This window comes from Vombatus ursinus, unplaced genomic scaffold, assembly GCF_900497805.2.
Source record: "Vombatus ursinus unplaced genomic scaffold, bare-nosed wombat genome assembly UNPS02014784.1, whole genome shotgun sequence".
Classification (NCBI taxonomy): Eukaryota; Metazoa; Chordata; class Mammalia; order Diprotodontia; family Vombatidae; genus Vombatus; species Vombatus ursinus.
The window spans coordinates 22607298-22629148 of record NW_020954562.1 but is presented as its reverse complement, the minus strand read 5'-3'; the positions used below and the strand labels follow the sequence as shown (position 1 = coordinate 22629148).

At 37.0% G+C, this 21851-nt stretch overlaps 1 pseudogene; it reads left to right on the top strand.

The window, feature by feature from the left end:
• The first annotated feature begins 12967 nt into the window (after window positions 1-12967).
• The window catches only part of LOC114046509, a 34519-nt pseudogene continuing 25635 nt past the window's right edge, over window positions 12968-21851 (top strand).

Sequence of the window (21851 nt, the reverse complement as noted above, 5' to 3'; positions counted from 1 at the left end):
AGGCTAACGACTGCTGCACCCTGTCTTTCTATTGGCTCTGCCGGTACAGGATTTTTCCTGGGGCAATATTTTCTGGGTTGTTTGAGGTGAATAAAGGAGAGAGTGACTTACGGCTTACTCCATCATCTTGACTGCTGGAAGTAGTCCCTTTCTTTGAAATCTTTGAGGCATAGTCTCATGCCTCAGAGAAGTGTTTTTCTCCATGGATCTTTTTGAATTCTTTCTCCTAACACCAGGCATGTGCAACTCCTCAGTAGATAGAATTATTCCAGGCCTAGCTCTTGGAGTCAAAAACCAGTTGTCTAGTAAGATCAAATGGAGACCATGGTTATAAAACACATTGCCATTCCAGAGCTCTTTGCAGAAAGCGCAACAAAAATTAGCAGCTCAGAAGAGTGTAGAGGCAAGTAGACCATGGGATGATACTTTCAGTGATTAGAGGAAGCTAAGATTTAGCATATGAATTTTTCCTTCCCTCTCACTCCCAATTTCCTCTCTCTTGACATCCACTTCCATTATTGAAAGGGTATTGGGAGTATGGTATTCCAACAAAGTTCTATGCCCCTTCTGAAAACAGAGCTCAATAGTTCGCCATTTAATTTAAAATATCTATTTACATTGTATAAGGGAAAGAAATTAGTAGACTAGAGATAAGTTGACCATGAATTACTACCTATTCCACTTGATAAAAAGTACAGTAGGGGAGCTAGGTGGTGCAGTGGATAGAGCACTGGCCCTGGATTCAGGAGGACCTGAGTTGAAGTCTGGCCTCAGACACATAACACTCACTAACTGTGTGACCCTGGGCAAGTCACTTAACCCCATTGTCTAGCCAAAAACAAAAAATAAATAAATAAAAAAGAAAGAAATACAGTACAAGGAACTTCCAAGGAATGCAAATTTTGCTTTTCATAGTGGGTTTGCAGAGAAGAGCATATGTAGCATAAAATATGTGTGCTTGTTTGAGTTTTCAGGCTATCACTATACAGCATTTGATTCATGATCAATTACAAGCTCCCCTTTTCAACATAAGTGGTAAAAAAGAAGCAAATCCATATGGGATTCCTCTCAGAGTCAAGATTCCTAGACTGGATTGGGGGATGGAGGGAGTGAGTATTTCAGTAATTGAAAATAAGACAAAATAAGGAGGATAAGTTACTAAGTAATAAATATAGAATTGTACAATAGTGAGAAGAAAAAAACAGTAATCTGTTAGAGAAATCAATTAATAAGCATTTATTAAGTGTCCATTATGTATCTTGAGAGGCGGTGTGTTTTAGTGCATAGAGAGCTATGGAAGACTGGGAGACCTGGGTTTGAGCTCTTCCTCTGACACATACTGGCCATGTAACCATACAGAAGTCATTTAACTTTTCAGGGCTTTAGGCAATTCTCTAAAACTTCAGTGAATTAGTATTTATTAAGCACCTGAGTTGAAGAAAAAGGACTGACCTAAACTGGATGATTGAGTGTACTCTCCAAGGAGTTTAATATCAGTGAATTCCCAGTTTAGCTCTAGACCTTATGTGTGAAGAACTGTGTTATTTACCAGAGATACAAAGTTAAAAATCTGTGCCTTCAAGGAGCTTATGTTTTATCAAGGGATGTAAAAACAAAATAAATATCATGGTAGACTGAGCCTAAATTCAAATCAGGCCAGTAATTTTCTAGGTTCCCAAGGGGTTATAGGCAAAATAGGAGGTAGATCCAGGAATCTCAGTAAAACCTGGTATAAAAATCAAAGATCTCTAGCTGGTTGCTCTATTTAACATTCTTAGGCAAAAACATATGGGATGAGGATGGTGGGGGGGGGGAGTGATAGTTAAATAGTTTAAATAGGAAAAAAAAAGATCTAGAGGCTTTACCAGCACTTAGCATAGTGCCTGGTACATGGCAGGCATTTAAAATACTTCTTAACTTCACTCACTAGACTATAAGGTCAATTTATGTTAAAACTGTAATATGAAAGCCAAAAAAATTGCTGTAATCTTAGCCTGGATTAATCACATTATGGGAGATAATAATCATGCTGTACACAGCCCTGGTCAAAGCACAAATATAATATTATGCTTAGTTCTGGATACAGAAGACCAACAATAAACTGGTGAGTACCCCAGGAAGATCCATCAGAATAGAGAAGTGGTTTGAGTCATGGCATATGATGACTGGTAGAGGAACTGAGAATGTTTAGCTTGGAGAAGAAAATACTCAGGCAGGGTAGGATCTGGTGTTTAATGGTTTAAAGGCTATTATCTAGAAGAAAAATTCCAATTGTTGTGTTTGGCCCTAGAGGGCAGAACTAGGAAACATGAGTGGAAATTTCAAAAGGGCAAATCTAGGCTTACTTTCCCGGAGAACTTCCTAATTAGGAAAGCACTGAAAAGGTTAAATAGGCTGCTTTCGAAGGGGGTTGGGTTCTCCTTTGCCAGAAACCCTCAGGCAGAACTTGGATGATCATCTGCAGGGTGCACTACAGTGAGGAGACTGTGCTGTTCTAGAAAACTGCTGGAATATCTCTGATTCTGGGATCATAAGCTGCCCAGAGGGGGAAGGGACCTAGAGAAATAGTAATTTTTAAAAAAAAATTATAAATGTTGCATTAACTTCTTCTAACCAATATAAATATTCAAAAATGCTAAAAACAATGAAAGACAGCATAAAGAAAAAAAAAGAAAACAATAGCTATTATAAATGACTACTTATAGTCACACACTTTTATTAGCCACCAATTTTTGGAAAGAAATGCAAGTTGTGTTTAGTAACTTGAGTGAGGGGGTAACAAAATGGTCCAAGGAATTTCTTATACAGTTTTTGTTTACTATTTCTCTTATTTATATAGTTTTAGTCATTGTGAAAATTGTCCTTCTGCCTCTACTTTCTTCAATCTTTATAATTTCATATATATTTCCTACATTTCTTTGAACTCTTCAAATGCATAATTTATGGTACAATAATATTCCATTGTATGAACATGCCATAATTTAGTCAACTATTCCCTTATCTCTGGACATACTATTGATTTCTAGCTTTTGTTTTGTTCTGCTATTACAAATATTGCTCCTAGAAATGTTTTTAATACATAAATCTTATCCCTTTTAACCTGCTCCCCCACCTGCCTACATCAAGTCCTTCGTTTAGGACAGCTGTTCTCAAACTTTTTGGTCTCAGGACCACTAAAAAAAATTACACTCTAAAAAAATTGAGGACCCTAAAAAGCCTTCTGTTTATGTAGATCATATCCAGGGGTGTCTCAGTAAATGATTAGCAAATAACATTCTGGAAAAAAGTACACACGAAACATTTTTAATTTGCATTATTAACATTTTCTCTATCACTAAGTATGGACAAGAAAGAAAACAATAAATGAGTTTTTGATTTTTAGCCTTTACTGATACCTAAAGACTCAATGCTCACACTGAAAATTTAGCAATCAACTTTCATTAGTCAGTTTGAACTCCAGTATACCCCTGGTTATATTCATAAATTCCAGAATATTCATATATTCTCTTTGTGGTAACAAAAAATATAGATATCCATTGATTGGGGAATGATTGAAGAAATTGTGAACCATGATTGTAACTGAATATTATTATGCTATAAGAAACAATGAATGAGGCATTCAGAAAAATAAACATGAATGTATATTAAACGTTGCAGAAAAAAGGAAGCAGGAAAATAATAAAAACAATGGCTGCTTTTGTTGAGATGATGTTTCATGATGGCCAAATGCCTTGAAGAAATGATTACTCTTAAACTTACATGTAAATAAATGTGAGATCATGATGAAGATTGATTAATAACTAGTTTGCTCTATCAAAAGGCTATTTTTATACAATTTCATTCAGCAAACATTTATTACATCTTTAGGATGTATAAAACACTATGGTAGGAGCTGGTGATATAAAGAAAAATGGTGTCATTCTCTTAAAAGTTTATAATCTACTGGAGTGGTTATAGTATATGATAAGAGCAATGAATATAGTATTTTATGGGCTGCAAAATATATTTTTTTATTGGTAAGGGTCAACTTCACCTCACTTGATGTAAATATTAAATTTTTCAATTGATTATACTTAGACTATGGAAAAGTCCTTCAAATTGAAATATAGTTACAGAATAATTTTCTTTGGATTGAGGAAACCTTACCACACCCAAGGAGCCATCTATAAATTATTAAATTAGCTATTATGTTCACTGGGAAGATTGGTGCAAGCCTAACTTCCCAGCACACCCGGGAAGGGAAAAGGTAGAACTGAGCTATTGCAAAAAAAGAAAGACATTGAGGAGTGTCATGGTCTCTATGGACATCTTGAAGCAAAAGAACTAGATATTGCCTGGTGTCTATCTAACCATATTCACTATATGTTTCAGGGGCAGCTAAGTGGTGCAGTGAATAGATTACTTACTAGTCCTGGAATCAGGAAGATTCATCTTTGTCAGTTCAAATATAGACTTAGACACTTGCTATATGTGTTACCCTAGGCAAGTCACTTAACCCTGTTTGCCTCAGTTTCCTCATCTGTGAAATGAGCTAGAGAAGGAAATGGCAAATAATTCCAATATCTCTGCAAGAAAATCCCAAATGGTGTCATAAAGTATTGGACATAAGAAGTTTCAGGTTAAACAGAATTTTGCTTCCATCACAAAGAGGCCACGGTTTAACTCCAGATAAATATAAATGAAAAATTAGTCAGAGAATCCAACCTCTACTTAAGCATTAGGAATTTTCCCAACTTGGGACTTGGAGCAATTATGAATAAACACATAACTTTTCATATAAAATAAACTTCCTAAAACCAAAAAGGAGGTACCAAGTGAATCTTAGGGAACATTTTGTTTTCACTAGACTTAAAATGAGCTAATTATTGTAACAAGATGTCACAAATTCAAGCTTTAAAACAACATTGCAAATTCAGTACCACAGATAGCCATGATCCTTACTTTGTAAATGAGGAAACTGAAGTTCAAGTAGTTTACATGACTTGCTCATGGTCACACAGCAAATAAATCCTGGAGGTGGCATTCAAACCCAGATTTTCATGAATTCAAAAAATACTTTATCTAATAGACCACACTACCAAAAATATGTATAGTACAGTATAAAACCTGGACAAAGTTTCTGCCAAAATATCAAAATTGCCTTAAGAAAACTTAATTATGCAGTCTTCATTTTCAGCTGGCCTTATCAGGCAAGGTTTCATTGAGGATGTGGCCTCTGACAGATTTGAAGTGATGGCCTTGTTTACATCCTGACTTCGTTATTTGTAAGTGAGTAGCCAAGTCAGTTTCAATATCTGTAAGAGAAGCAGATAGAACTAAATGTTCTCTGTGATTCTTTCTAGCTATAAATTCTACAGCTCATGTTCTATACCTTGAAAGAAGAGAAAGCTATCAAGAGCAGAGATGAGCAACACATGTAATCCAGATATGGTAGAGTATGTACTAATGGTCAGAAAGGGAAAAGAGTAGGATGAGATCAAGCGAAACTTAATTGCCAGGTGTGACTGAAACATAGTGACTGAAGAGGAATAAAATACAAGGTTAGGAAGATCTAAGAAAATCTCAGAGATGGAAAGGACCTCAGAGCACATCAAGTCCAAGCCATACCCAGACAAGAATCCGCATACCACGTACCTGACAACGGGCTATGCAGTCTCTGTTTGAAGATAATTTAGATAATAATTGTGAAGTACTTAACTACAGTGCCTAGCACATAGTTAGTACTATATAAATGTTACTTGTAAACATTATTATCATTATCATTACTATTAAACCCACTATCTCCTAAGGCAGCTTATTCATTCTACTTTGCATTCTATTTGTTAGACTTTACTTCTCTTCTTTCTCTATACTTTCTTTTTTGGATATTTTGTCTCCTATGGTTTCACTTACCCCCTAAGGTCACGATATTAAGAGCTAAAAAGGATCATAAGGCTCTAGCCCAGCCACCTCCCTTATGAGCAAACATTAGCCCAAAGAAGTTAACCATATGGTACAAGTAGCAGAGCCAGGATTCAAGGCTAGGTCCTTTATCTCCTAGTCCAGTACTAAGACTGGCCAGTACATCAAAACTCCCGTTTTGTAACTATCTTCCAAATCAATATGCCCAGCTCTAACATCCATCCAGAAATACAGTCCAATATGCCCAACTGTCTACACCATAACACATTATGACTATCTTGCCAGCTATTTAATACATTCAAACCTGAAATCATACTTTGTCCCCCAGTTCTTCACCTCCCCTTTACTTCGCTGTTTCTGTTGATGGCACCACCATCACCATTTCAGTCACTGAAATTTGAAAGCTTTTAATTAGTAATATTTGATTTTCTTTGACTCCTATATCTCATTGGTGGTCAAATGCTCTCAATTTTTTTCTCTATGATTCTTTCCCATTCAATTCTTCCTCTCTACTCCCACTCTGGCCATCCTAGTTTAGGCTCATACACTCATACTCATAAGGCCTCATAGTCTTCCTTCATCCCATGTCTCTCCACTGCATTTCATTCTTTACAGTACAGGTGGAACAATCCTCCTCACATTTCACTCTACTCACATTACTTCTCCACTCAAAAATCTTTCCTTAGTCTCTGCTGACAATGTACAATCGCTTAGCTAGAATAAAAGTCTAGTGTCATGATTTCCAATCCTTTGCCTTTTCCATGGTACTATGCTGACTCTAAATAATTAGTGAAACATTATTATTATTATTATTATTATTATGACAAGATCTTTGGGGTTAAATGACTTGCCCAGGGCCACACAGCTACTAAGTGTCAAGTGTCTGAGGCTGGATTTGAACTCAGGTATTCCTAACTCTAGGGCCGGCCACTCTATCTGCTACACCATCTAGCTGCTCCCTAGTGAGACTGATCTTTGTCATGTATCTGGTTGAAAAAATAGACATGCCAATCAACTGTTAACTCAGTCTTCCTGAGTGCCAGCTCTGCAACCCTCCTCCCTGCCACATACATACACAGATATACACACACTAATTGACTGATGCTTTCATTGAATCAACTGGAACAGGAAGATAAAGGGCATTCATTTGTTGTGTGTAAACAGAAGTATTATCTCTACTTGTACATAGAATGTCCTACTTCCAAAAGTTTTTTGTTTGTTTCTTTTCTTTTGTGAGTTTCAGAGCTCTTCAGTCTATTTGCAAATGATTATGTAACTATTACTGGACCAAAAGATAATCACCAAGGCAACAATGTAGTAGATTATAATGATTTGCACAGCACAGCAAGCACTTTTAGCTATTGAAATGATAAATGAAAAAGACATGAAGTTGCAGAATGCGCAATATAGGTTATAAAACAGGAAGGGAGCAGAACCAGAAGCATTATTCAACATTTAGATGAAGGTTCACACAGGAAGATGGCTCTGGAAGGAAGGAGGCAAGATTGATTTCATTTGTCTAGCATAATTTATTCATGAACTTTCCAGAAGGGGCAGGATGAACTAAATTCTGAAAGATATACTTATGGACTTTTAAGGATGATCATTTAACTTAAATGAAGAATAAAACCCATTAAGTCCCTAATCCTACAGGGATTCACTTTCCCATCTATGGCTCAGGAGATAATATTTACTTCCAAGAATGACTGATGGGAAAATTGATTAATTGGCTTTTACAAGTTTTTGTGCTTTAAAATTTGCAGATTAGGATCAATATGAAAAGATGAAGAGTGATGATCTTGGCTTATATTGAACCTCCCACCTCCTTTATTTCATTCAGTATATGACCCAACAAAAGAAACGGGTCAGGACAACCCCCAAACCAAAATCAATGCTGTTTATTCTTGCAGTATCACTTACGACTTTACCCAAAACCCTTCAGAAACTTGCAGATGCCCTCTCTTTGTGTACAGTACTTTCCTTCCCCCACCCCACCCCCACCTCCAGACTCAGCCAGATTCTCTTTTTCTTCTTAAGGTCAAATTCTTTTACACAAATGTAGTTTCTAGTCGAAGAGTGAGTGCCTATATACACAATTCTTAAAACTAAGCTATTCTCACATATGCTGTCAGACATCTTGCTTAGTTTTCTCTAATTTTTCCCTTTTATTTTTATTCTTTGATACAACATGAGTGGAGGATTATTTAGAAATTAAAGTTATGTAAAAGCAAAAAAGTAAATATTAATTTAATTAAAAATAAACCCTTTCCAAAACAAATACAAAATATTTCTCTTCCATGTATCCCTCTGCATTTGCAGGCTTCATCAAGTTGCTCAATTGATGCCATTTCTCCACATGGAATTCACTGGGGAGTTTTCTTCCAGGATAGTCATGATGATTTGTAAGAGGAGTGTCTTGAAGAGATTGGAGTATGGGTCCAAATATTGTAACTGGTTCCATTTGGATAGACATGATTACAAGGAGCTTTTATCAATTGGCTATGTAGCTACAACTGTTGGCGCCTTCAAAAAGATCTGAGTCACTTTTAGCTTACCCTTTTTGGCTTCACTCGGTGACTACTTCACCTACAGTATCTGGTGAGTACCCATACATAGGGCCTCCTCCCCTCAATCCTTGTGGTCCTTGAAAAATTGGCCTTGGTCCTTTTCTTTTGCATTCTAGGTAGAGGAAATGGTGCCTTGCTGGCCTAATGAGTCCAGGGGATTTAGAGGGCTCCTCTGCATCCCAGTGTTCTAGGACAATTTTTGTAACCAGTTCAGCATCAATGACTCAAGAAGCAAGGAGACACTTTCTAGACTAATGCTAACAAAGATGGAGAAAGAGATTCATCTGGCAGTAATGTTACCATTACATGCGACCTTGGTGGGACTAATGCTATATAGGAAATGAGCTAAGCTTTGAGACTGTTTCACCAGAGACTGAGGTAGTAGAATGGACAATATTCCCTGAGATATTGGAAGAAAATGTGTATAGGTTTATTCATGCTATGACTTTAAAATAAGTATCCCTTTACAAAAGCTAATTTATACTGAGTTGTTGTTGGAACAGAGATAGTAGTTACTGACCCCTAAAAAGCAGTGTTTATTATCTCTTATCTTTGTTCAACTTGCTTTACACCAAAGACTCCCCATCTTTGATATTCCTCAGATCTTTTCACCCCAATCCTAAATCCCCTATATTCATGGGGCCCTCTCTTTTGTCTCTCCTAAAATGATGTCATATTTTGTACTAGTAGTTTTGTAAAACTGAGGCAAAAATAATTAGATGTCTAAGTGGTATAGTGGATAGAGTGCTGATTTTAGAGTAAGAAAGAATGGGATTCAAATCATGCCTCAGACACCTATTAGCTTTGTGACTCTGGGCAAGTAACTTAACTTGTCTCGCCTCAATCTTCTCGTGTACAATGAGGATATTAATAGCACATCTTTCATAGGACTGTTTTAAGGATTAAAGGGAATAACATAGGCAAAGCATTTTTAAACTTAAAGCCTTAAATGGCAATTATTATTGCTAAAATAGACACTGTCCTTCCTATTTTTTACCATTTCTGACTCCCTCCCACTATATTTTTTCCTTCTTTTCTCTTCCCTGCATTAACTGGTCCACCATAATCACAGATAATCCCTACCATACCTGAAACTCCAATTTATCAAACGTGAGTGGCTACCATCAATCCCATCACTTGAATATAGCTTTTGAAGAAAATTTTGTATGGTCATGATTCTTACTATCTTTGTTACTACATTATCTTTTTCAGATTTATGCTATGTACCAGGTCTACCCTTATCCCTAACCACATATCAAGAATGCTCTTCCAGTAATGACTAGTAGATCCCAGCCTATCTCAAAAGTATTTTTAGGCTTTCCTCTTGACACCTGAAAAATATCATCTATAAAAATTCTTTGGAATCCCATCTTCCACACTTATCCTAACTTAACAAGATGAATTAATTCACCAGTAGTCACTTCACTGTTTTTCTGCCACCCCCTAAATGATGTGCTAGCCCAGAGATTCTCAATAAATATCCTTGCTTTCTGATCCAATTATTCACCCAATTATTCACAAGGATATCTTTGTCTCTGTTCTCCAATTAGACAGTCTATGCTGGATAAATCCAGAAATCTATCTATAGATATAGACAGAGTCATAGCATGAGAGGTGGAAGGGATTATGGAGATCTAATATTCTAATTTTACAAGTTAGGACATTGAGATTGAAAGAAAAAAAATTACTTCATCAAGTTCGTAAAGGCAATAGGAGGAAAAAATAGGATTCAAACCCAGATCTTATGATTGCAAACCTATTGCTTTCTTCCACTGTTATTCTGTACTCCCAAAAACCATATCTTGATGTATTAATGTTTTAAAAATTAGTATGTACTTTTACTAGAATGAGTTAAGATGTACATATGATAAATTTGAGAGGTGGTAAGTATATACCCCTTGTTCAGACCTAAGAAATAAGAATGGTCATAAATTTAGAGCTGGATGAGAAAAGTCAAGTACTTTGCAAATAGTGTCTTAGACAATAAGTGGTACAAAAGGGGTTTGAGCCCAGGACATTGACTCCCAATCCAAGATTTTTTTTTCCCACTATACTCTTTCAATGTTATCTTATACACTGCATATATGTAAAGACTTCCCTGGGCAAAATGGACAGATGAGAACAATTTGTTCCTACAGCCATGAAGGTGGCTGAAGAAGGTTCTGTGGAGCACTTAAAACTTGGTTAGAAATCAAAGATGGCAAGGTCATCCACTGCATCCTAGGTAATTGCCAGTTGTTTTTACTTTTGTCTTGCCCTTGGATGCTAATGCCTTTGGAAAAGAGAGTGAGGCCAATGACTTCCCGAAACTCTGCCTCACTTAAATCCAGTTTATGCATGAGTCAAAAGACATAACCCATACCATTTTACCATTTTTACCTACCTCAAAGTCCTGTGGTGACAGGCAAGTGATGAAACAGCAGTTGTGGAAACACTGGGAGCTGTATCGCAACCTTGCACATAGGCAGCTCAGGCCCTAGGGTCATCTACTCACTGGACTGAAGCAGCAATGGGATTTGGCAGCCTCCTGGGTATCTGAGCAGCCTTTTTGAAGGATAACAGTGATCACCTTCTGGCATGAGGAAGGGAGTAGAAAAGGTGCCCTAAAAATTGTCTGCTTAATCCAACCATAGCCTGCTTGCTGCAGCAGGAGGGGATCCCACCCTGAGGTTGAAACACACACACACACATACACACACACACACACAAAATGTACAAAAACTTTTGTGAAAATGATTCCACTCACCTGCACACTTATGGACAACATGAAATTCAGTACACCTGAAACACAAACAGCTCTTGTTGCAAGAGAACTCAGCAGGTGTTGCATCCAAATAGCAGCCCTGAGTGAAACAAGGCTGGCAAATGAAGGCCAGCTTACCAGAGTTGGAGCTGGATACATGTTTTTCTGAAGAGTGCTGTGAAACTAGCATAGATTTTACAATCAAAACTAATCTAATCAACAAGCTTGTATGCCTCCCAAAAGGAGTGAATGACAAACTCACAGTTGCCCCTTACAGAAAAGCCCCACCACCATCATCAGTGTGTATGTTCCCACTATTTATGAAGACCTGGAGACCCTTATCATCAATGTGCAGAAGGAGGGCAAGCTTGTAATTCTGGGTAACTTTAATGCCATAGTAGACACAGACTATCAGACATGGAAGGAAGTCCTTGGGAAGAAAGGGGTAAAAACAGTAACAATAATAGTCACTGAAGACTAATGCATCTCATGATCTTCTCATTCCCAACACTGTCTCCTTTTTACCTAAATGCAATAAAACTTTATGGATGCACCCTCACATCAAACATTGGCATGTAATAGACTGTGTCATTGTAAGGAGAAGAGACAAACAGGATGAGAGAATGACAAAGGTGATGTGTGGCACAGAGTGCTGGACTGATGGTAGATTTATCTTCTCTAAGCTAAACATTCTCATTCAACAAAAGAGGTGGCTCCAAGGCAAGACAACTATCAGAAGACTGAATGTCAGTGGATTAGAGCGCATCTCTGAGAGTAAACAATTTCTTGCCAACTTGGAGGGAAAGCTGAGCCAGCACATGGTTGGCAACAGTGGAGCAGAAAAGGAGTGGGCAGCTCCCAGAGATTTGATACACAGCACTGCATTTACTCATTTGGGCCAGAACACTCATGTTTATCATGAGATAAACACTTGATGTTTATCAAGATACATTTGGCAAAAATGATGGGGAAATTCAGAAACTAAATGAAAAATGAGAACTTATGCTGGGTTTACCAAAAGGATAGTTTCTCTCTCTCTCTCTCTCTCTCTCTCTCTCTCTCTCTCTCTCTGTCTATGTCTCTCTCTCTGTCTCTCTGTCTCTCTCAGAAGGCAGCATTTAACTCCATCAAAAAGTAAAGTGCAAGTGAAGCTTAGAAAGATGCAGCATTCTTGGCTCAGTAACAATGCAGATGACATTCAGTTTTATGCTGATAGTAACAATCCGAAGAGCTTTTATAATGCCCTGCAGGCTATTTATGGGTTAAAGACCTATGGTGCATCTCAACCACTCAGTGCTGATGAGGTTACATTGATTGGTGATGAGGACAAGATTATGGAGAGATGGGCTGAACACTTCCATAGTGTTCTCAACAGAAAATCATTAACCAATATTAAAGCAACTGACTGTATACCTCAGGTTGAAGTCAATTGCTCTCCAGTCAAATTTCCAACTGAAGAAAAGGTTTTGAAAGCCATTAGACTCCTTTTGTGTGCCTTGCCACATATGGGTTCTATACCAGCTGAGATTTACAAAACAGGGGGTCCGCTGCTCATACAAATCTGACAGAAATTTTCTAGGTTATGTGGCGAGAGGAGGTTACCCTCCAGGAGTTCAAGGACACCTACTTTGTCCATCTCTATAAAGGAAAGGAAGTAGATTACCCTGTGACAGTCACAGTGGAGTCTCTCTCTTAGTCATTGCTAGCAAGATTCTTGCCAGAGTTCTCCATAATAAGCTGATCCCTCACCTGGAAGATGTTCATCTACCCAAGAGCCAAAGGGATGAAGAGCCAAAGAGCAGTCAGTGTGGTGTTTGCTGCCCGACAACTCCAGGCAAAATGCCAGGAGCAGAACAGAGGTGTGTACACAACATTCATTGATCTGATGAAGGCTTTTTGATACTGTCGGTCATGAGGGCTTATGGGAAATTGTCAAAATGTGGCTGCCTAGAGAAGTTTATTAGTATTGTACATCAGTTTCATGATGGCATGCTTTCCCAGGTTCTGGATAATGAACAACACTCTCACAAAATTTCCCATTCATCAGTGGAGTGGAGGAAGGCTCTGTGATTACTACCATACTTTTTGTTATGACATTTTCTGCATTGTTGTTGAAAGCCTTCAATAAGAAAGAAAATAGCATCAAGGTCAGCCACTACATGGTAAATGGTGAAACATTTAACTTGAAAAGACTATAAGCCAAGACTAAAGTGAAGGGAGAGTTGATGTGCAACTTTTCATTTGCAGATGACTGTGCACTCAAAGAAGCCTCTGAGGCTGAGATGCAACAGAGTGTGGATCAATTATCTGCTGGTTGTGCTAAAGAGAGGCTCTCCACTAGCCAGCACTATAGATGGAACCATTGGTTATAGCAAATGGAAAAAAAAGTTGAATGCTGTGGATAGGTTCACTTACCTTGGCAGTACACTTTCTAAGGATGTGTACATAGGTGATGAGGCTGACACATGAATTGCCATAGCTAGCTCAGTTTTTTGGGGGGGGGTCCAAGGAAAGTGTAGGAAAGAAGTATTAATCTGCCTACCAAGCTGAAGGTCTACAGAGCCATTGTGCTGACCTCATTGTTGTATGCCTATGAAACCCAGGCATTATACCAGCCCCATGCCAGGAAACTGAATCACTTCCATCTGGATTGTCTTAGCAAGATTCTAAAAATCACCTGGCAATATAATATTCCAGGCAATGAGATATATTCTCAAACTGAATTGCCAAACATTCAAACTCAACTGCAGAGGGCACAACTTCAATGGGCTGGCCGCATTGCTAAAATGCCAAAAGTAGATACAGGGACATTCTCAAGATCTCTCTAAAAACCTTTGGAATCTACTGTGAGACATGGGAGACACTGGCACAGGGCCACCTAGCATGGTATGCCCACGCTAAAGAAGGCACTGTACTCTCTGAGCAAAACAGAATTGCAGTAACTCAAAGGAAACATGAGATGCCTAAATTTAGAGATATTTCCACTCCAAATATTCATATGGACTATTTGTGTCTGTAGCACTGCCTTCTGAGTTTGTGTTGTTCTGATTAGCCACAGTGGGACACACTGTACCTTGACCCCAACATACTGATGTCATTTTAGTCCTCTTCAAGAGCGAAGGGCCACAACCAAACCAATACATCGTATGAAATTATATTGAGCATTGATTTTGAAAATGTAGTAAAAAAAATTTTGAGAATAAAATAAATGTCATTTCTTCCCTCACAATTCTTCTTTCTCCTCCCTCCTCCCTACATATTTCAGGAAGTCCTGATAAGAAAAATGCTTTTCAATAATTCATACTTCACCCTGCTTCAGTGTCATCATCCTACATGTTTAATTTGTTGCCAAATGCTATTATTTCTGTTTTACAAATCTCATCTGAAGTCCCTTTTTCTCCACTAATACAGACATGCTAGGTGAATCTCATCATCTCTCCCCTGGACCATTGCAAAAGCCGTCTAATTTGCTTCCCTTCCTCAACTCTTTCTCCTCTTTAATCCATCCTCCCCAACTCTAACCTTCTCAAAAATTCCAGTGGACCCCTAGTTCCTCCAGAATAAAATATAAAATTCCATTTGGCATTTGAAACTCTTCACATCATGACTTCTTCCTAAATTTTCAGTCTTTTTCCACTTTACTCCTCTCCATAGACTCTACAATTCAACCTTACTAGCCTACTTGGTGCTCCTTACCAATACATTCCATTTTCCATAACTGTGCCTTTGCATTTATTATTTTCCATACCTACAATACTCTGCCTTCTTATCTCCATCTCTCCAAATCTTTGACTTCTTTCAAGACAGCTTAATGTCTCCTTTCTAGAGAAGACCTTTACTCCCAAATCAACTAACTCCCTTCCCCCAGTTACTAGAATATTCTCCTCTATAGTTACCATGTATTAACTATGTATGTATCTTGAATGAACCTAGGTACTTACATGTTTGTCTCTGCCTTTAGTACGTAAGGTCTTTAATGTTATGAATTGTTTTCTGTATATTCAGTGCTTACCACAGTTCCTAGCATAGTAAGAATGTGATAAATGTTTGATAATTGTCAAGAGAACAATATATTGGTGAGTGTATTTCTTTATTTCTTTTTATATCTTTATTTCTTTTTTGTTTTTGGCAAGGCAATTGGGGTTAAGTGACTTGTCCAGAGTCACACAGCTAAGTAAGTGTCAAGTGTCTGAGGCAGGATTTGAACTCAGGTCCTCCTGACTCCAGGGCCAGTACTCCATCCACTCTACCACCTAGCTGCCCTGAGTGCATTTCTTTAAATGAATAAATGGTAATTATGATCAGATTACATCTACTCTTCAGTACTGATGTATTTAAGTCTTATGATGCTGACCCCACTTACTAAATGGTGCTAAATGGACAAAACAGCAAATATTTTTTCTCTTTTTAAAACACATAAGATGCACTGGATAGCCTGTGACTATAATATTTTAGAGCCTTCTTTAAATCAAGTTTTCAATCTTTTTTATTTGTTTAAATATGTGTATATGACATTTTAGATGTTACAGAAAATAAAAATTGTGAAAATGACAAGAGCCAACCACATGTGTCACTGGAGATATTGAAAAAAATGAGATATTTTGACCAATAAAATCAGAAAAAGCAGGATACTGAGCTTTCAAAATTAAAGAGGCAAACTAAGAAAGGAGCAAGAGAACATACAATGATTTTTTTAAAATTGCTCTAATATTCCCATTTTGAAGATTTCTTGGTTGTAGGTCAAAAATGACCCTGGCAGATCAATATCTTAGGCCATACACACCAAAGTTTCAGGAATAGGACAAAGAAGAACTACCTCAAAAGGGTTGATAGATGTCATGAGGAAGAAATAACACAGAATATAAAGGCTTAAATATGATCAAAGCCCTAAAACTGATGCAAGAGAAGAAAGGGATGAAAGAACATCATTTGGCACCATCACCATTTCTGAACCATCACCATTGAGGCAGCACATTTGAACAAATGTTTAATTTGGTTATCATCAATCACAGACCTTTAATTTAAAGCAAAATCTGCTCTGTCTAAGCAATTTACTTGCCATGTTACCATCTACAATACAGTGTACTTGTCTGGGATCTTGCATTTTTAAACTCTATTTTCTCGTAGAGCAGATTCCCAGATTTGCTGAACATTTCCCGGGATAACTAATTCATTACTAAATTTTTTTCTCTTTAATATTTTTATTCATGACATGGTTTTTACATCATGTACATTTCCCAATAAGTCCTCTTCCTTCTTCTCCTGGAGATCACACCTTAGGTAACAAATAATTACAAAAGAGAGGGGGAGGAAAGTAGTTCAGGAAAACCAACACATCAACATTCTGGCATTATGTTGTGCTCTAAACCCATAGACCTTCACTTATAAACTTGTGGCCCTCTTATGGGTGGGACAGACAATAAACAGATGAAAAATATCACATTTTCTAGGTAACCTATTTTCTCTTTCAATGACAGTGGAACCAAAGACGTTTAGACATTATGATCACAGTCTTCAATGTACCAAGGTATGAGTAAGAGGACATAGAACTAAAAAAAATTAGGAAGAGAAATTGGACCAGACCGAGATTATAGAGAGGAAGTACATGCTAGGCATGTACATTTGGGCAGCCATTTTGTGCAATGGAGAGAGTGCTGGGCCTGGAGTCAAGAAGACTCATCTTCCTGAATTCAAATCTGACCTCAGACATTTACTAGCTATGTGAACCTGAGCAAGTCACTTAACCCAATTTGCCTTAGTTTCCTCATCTATAAAATAAGCTGGAGAAGGAAATGGTAACCACTTCTGTATCTTTGCCAAGAAAACCCCAAGTAGGGTCATGAAGAGTCAGACATGACTGAAAAATGACTGAACAACAAAAAACATGATGCAAGTCTATCATTTTTAATAACACTAAGAGATCAGTTCTAGGAAACAGATCAAGTCTGAAAAAAAGGGGAGATAGTGAATGACTGAACCATATCACAAAAGCCATTACTGCCCAAAATGGCATACCATTTTTGATAATTGAGAGTTTATATCAATGACTACCAATCTCCATGTCTACTTTCTCATCTCTACAAAATTCTGTTAATTAAACAGTAAGGGCAGAATGTGTGCAAAAGCTCAAATAACTCTACCCTCAGAGTTTTAATTCTTTGTGAAGAGGAATTCAACAGCTAAATAAATTACTATTTACCATATAAGAACATTAAAATAAGGAGGGAGAAATAACTCACTAACGTGATCAGGAGTCATAAAGGGTATGGAAAATAAGCTGAACCTTGAATGAAGCTTGACTAGATAAAGGAGAAGAAGAATTGAATTCCAGCCATGTACCACAACCTAAAAAACAAACACACAAACAATCTCTATCAGAATGAATTATACAAATAGTGAAGGTGTACTTCATTTAAGTATGAGATAAAAACTGTTAAGTTTTCACAAACTATAATCTATAGCAAACAACATATTTATAGTAAAACCATTGACTAAATAACACAAATAATAACAGTTCCCACTGTGTTTATTGTTTGTTTGATTTTGCAGACCAAAGTGTTACGTTAAAGTATCTCCCCCAGTAAGGTTTCTCCCAGGTATAGATTAAAAATTATACCAAGGTAGCCATTCCAAAATTTCTTCATATTTAATTATATCCCAGTAGAACATAAACATCCTTGGGGTAAGGAATTGTTTTGTTTAAATCTTTGTATCTCTAAAAACTAGTACATAGTAGGTGCTTACGCATGGCTGTTTAGCTAAATTCTGTTAAAAAGAGATAACTTTATTGATTCTTTGACTATTGTCAAGTGAGTCATAAAATAAACAAGAGGCCTACATTTATTTATCTATGACTTTATTATGTTATGCTGATGACAGAAACACCAAAGCTATTTCATATGCCTTAAGGCCACATTACTGGTCATGATACCATATAGCAGAGTAAACTTATCCTCATTTCATTATATGATGAATATTAATGAAAATATGAAATTATTTTGAAGATGAATATTGTTTCACTTCATATACTGTACCAATTAACTTGGTGTGTGAAAGAAACATAATAATGAGGCTACTGTCATGGGAAAAGTTTGACAGTGATAAGATAAATTATGGATTAGTTGATGGGTGTTGAGGGTGGTGCAGAACATCATAAACAAGGCATGGTGAAAAGTAAGGAAATAACCATGGATCTCCCCAATAATTGGTTACTTAGTAATCATTTCTCTCAAAGGCAACATTCAAAATGGTGCTGAAAAAATGAATTGGAGAGGTGAGACATGACGTTGAAGTCCAGAAAGTCAGAAGAACCAAGAAGTGAGTGCAGGTTAGCCATGCTGGGCTCATCTCTACAGGAGGATCTTACTAATGGGAGAAGGAGGCTGGCATAGCAGAGAGATGTCCTAGGGTGAGATGCCTATAGGGAACTGAAGGAAGCCCCAGTGAGAAAAGGCTGAAGGGGCAGAAGGCAAGACTACAGCTGAGTCTTGTTGAAAATGTGGAACAAAAAGAAAGGGAAGTCAGAATGTCAAGAGATTGTGGAAGATTAGATTAGAATGACAGATTATCTCTACTGAAATCCATACATATACGTGAGACCTTTTTCTATTATTAAATTAATCTTTACTTATTTTGTTATTGCACAATAAACATCCTATAAAATAGCTTGACTTTAATAAATTACTTCCAGATATCTTAAGGAATGAATTCAAATTCTGAAATCAAAACCCAGGTACAAATATATTATCCCCAAATGACTTCAGTTAAGGTTGGTGATTTCTTTAACACCCTTTTGTAGTTTGTATGCAGCCAGGCTTTGTTTAAATCACCAGGAGTCCTTGATAAGTTTATGATATTAAAAGATGGACCTCTAGCTCTTAAACCAATGGAACGCCAAGGTAAAAGGTATAATTACAAAGTTGACATGCATTTAAAGAGAAATTACAGTGATAAAAATGATGAGCAAAACAAAACAAAACAAAAACTGTGTGATGTAGTTATCTACCAAAATCTCTCTCTCCTTGATTTCTTCTTTCAATAGAGAAATGAATACTCTAGTCCAAAACAGTTGGCTAATATTTCTCAACTATTGACACTTTTCTTATAATAATAAAAATGATCAGGAAACTTTATCTTTCTCCAACTACTTTTTAAACATTATCAAGACAATGAAAACAAAGTGTTAGAACTATAATTGACCTTTCGTTTTAATTGTTAAAGCTCTTTTTTTTTTGAAGAGCGGAAATGGAGCCCAAAGATTCTTTGCAGTGATTTATTAATTTTTAATGTGTTGCTGAATAACTTATTTATAGACATATTTTTAGCACTACAAAATTATTGCTCCAGAGGGTCTATACCATCAATCATTCTAGAGAATTATAAAGGAAACAGAAGATATTGCTTAGGAATTAATGTGGTTGTGGGATTTCTAAAAATTGGAGAAGAGAATACTCTAAGGGGGACTTGAAACCAGGTAGATCTCAAAGTACCTGAATTATACAAATACCCTGAGTGAAGAATTTCAGGAGAGGAAAAAGTGTGAGTCCCAGTTATATGGGCTTGAAGCCAGAGGAATCTTTGCCCTTGCCTATCAGAGAACAGAGCCAGCTGCCATAGATCACTTTACAGAAAGATAAAGTGAGGCCCAATTCAAAGCACTAGAGACCATAGCAAGAGGCAAGACTAGATCAATAACCAGAGATCACATATTGGTGGACTTCCAGAAAGCCTGAGGTCAGAGAGATCTCCAATATCAGTTTAGGGCTTCTCAGGGATATAGCTGGGTACAGAACCAACTCCCAGTTAGGGAATTTTACAAGAAAGAAGAAAGGACAAGGCCAACTAGCACCCATACTGGGACAACAAGAGAAGAGGAAGAATCCAAGAAATGTGACAGAGGTTTGAAATTAATCCTAGTAGATACTCTCAGAACTGGAGTGGCAGCTATATCTATACTACAGAGAGGATAGAATCAAAAAGGACCAGCTCAGCCCATCCAAGAGTGCAGAGAGAACAGTATCTGTCACTACAACCAAGTCTAAATTTAGAAACTGTGGCTAAAGATAGGAGAAAAAATTAATAACCTGACTACCACCTCCCTCCCAGTGTAGTTTTCCCCTACTAGAATGTAAACTCCTTGAAGGTAACAATTGATTTCCTTTTTTGTGGTTGTATCCCAGCAGCCTAGCACTTAATAATCATTTAATTCAATTCATCCATTCATTCATGTCTTCGGTAACAAGACTTTACTGAGACTGCCTATGTCTGTATCACTGCTTTGGTAACTTCCTAAAACTGCCCCATCAGTCTAGTTGGTAGCTTGAAATACAATGAGACAGACTAGAGTATTAATTTATACTAGTTAAAAGAAAGATTGTTGTTTAGTCATTTTCAGTTGTATCTGACTCTTTGAGATTCCATGTTTTTTTTTTTTTGTTTGTTTGTTTGTTTTTTGGCAAAGATACTGCAGTGTTTTGCCATTTCCTTCTCCAGCTCATTTTACAGGTGAGGAAACTTAAGGCAAATGGGGTTAAGTGACTTGCCCAGGGTCTCACAGTTAGGAAGTGTGTGCGATCATTTGAACTCAGGTCTTCCTGACTTCAGGCCTAATGCTCTATCCTCTTAACCACCTAGCTGCTCCAAAAGGAAGATTACCAAATGTGTGTGTGTGTGTGTGTGTGTGTGTGTGTGTGTGTGTGAGTGTGTGTATTAATCACCTGGATTAGGAACATTTGGAAAGTTGTTTCTCAGGAAGCATAGCACAGCCTGAAGGCAGGGTCATGATTCAGATGACATTTCAAAGAGCTAACTGACTAATAATTCTTTGACTCTGTGATCTTATAAACAATGAAATATTATTATTATTATTACTCTTAAATTTAGATTATTTGATGGGAATACTTACTGGATCTGGAGTCAGAAGAATTGTATTAGAATCCTTACTACCTCTAGGACCCCTGGCAAATCATTTAATCTCTCTGAGCTTCATTAGCCTAGTCTATAAAATGAGGGTATTAGACTAGATGTTCAAGGTTCATTTAAGCTGGAAATTTAGTCAGCAGCACATAGAGTGCTGGACTTGAAATCTTGAAAACTAGGGTATGAACCCTGCCTCTGACAGTTTGTGAACCTGGGCTAGTCACTTAAGTTGCTGAAGTTAAGTCACTTAACTTCTCTCAGCCTCAGTTTCCTAATCTGAAAAATGGAAACAAGTATAACAACTTTCTCACAGGGACATTGGGAGGATTAAATGGGACAAAATATACAAACTTTAAAGCTTACAAAAAGTCTGGTTACTATTTTATTATTTAAATTAGTTGAGCCTTTTTGAGAGCAAATTTGCTCCTAGACTGCTCTAGTAATTAAGCAACACAAATTATATACATTATATAATCTTCTAAATAATTGTAATTGAAAGGATATTTAACTGAACCTAGAATAGGTTTGAGTAACAAATGTATCTGTCCTTTATTTTTTTCTCTCAGTCTCTCAATTCAAATATATTTTGGTGTTAACCCTTATTTGAAGGAACTGTAACAAATTACACTAATTGGGGAGTAAGTCACAGTTGTATTATTTTTATTTTATGTGTTTGTTGTTTCTGCTTTGCAAGGGCAGAAGTTTTTCTTTGTTCTTCATGT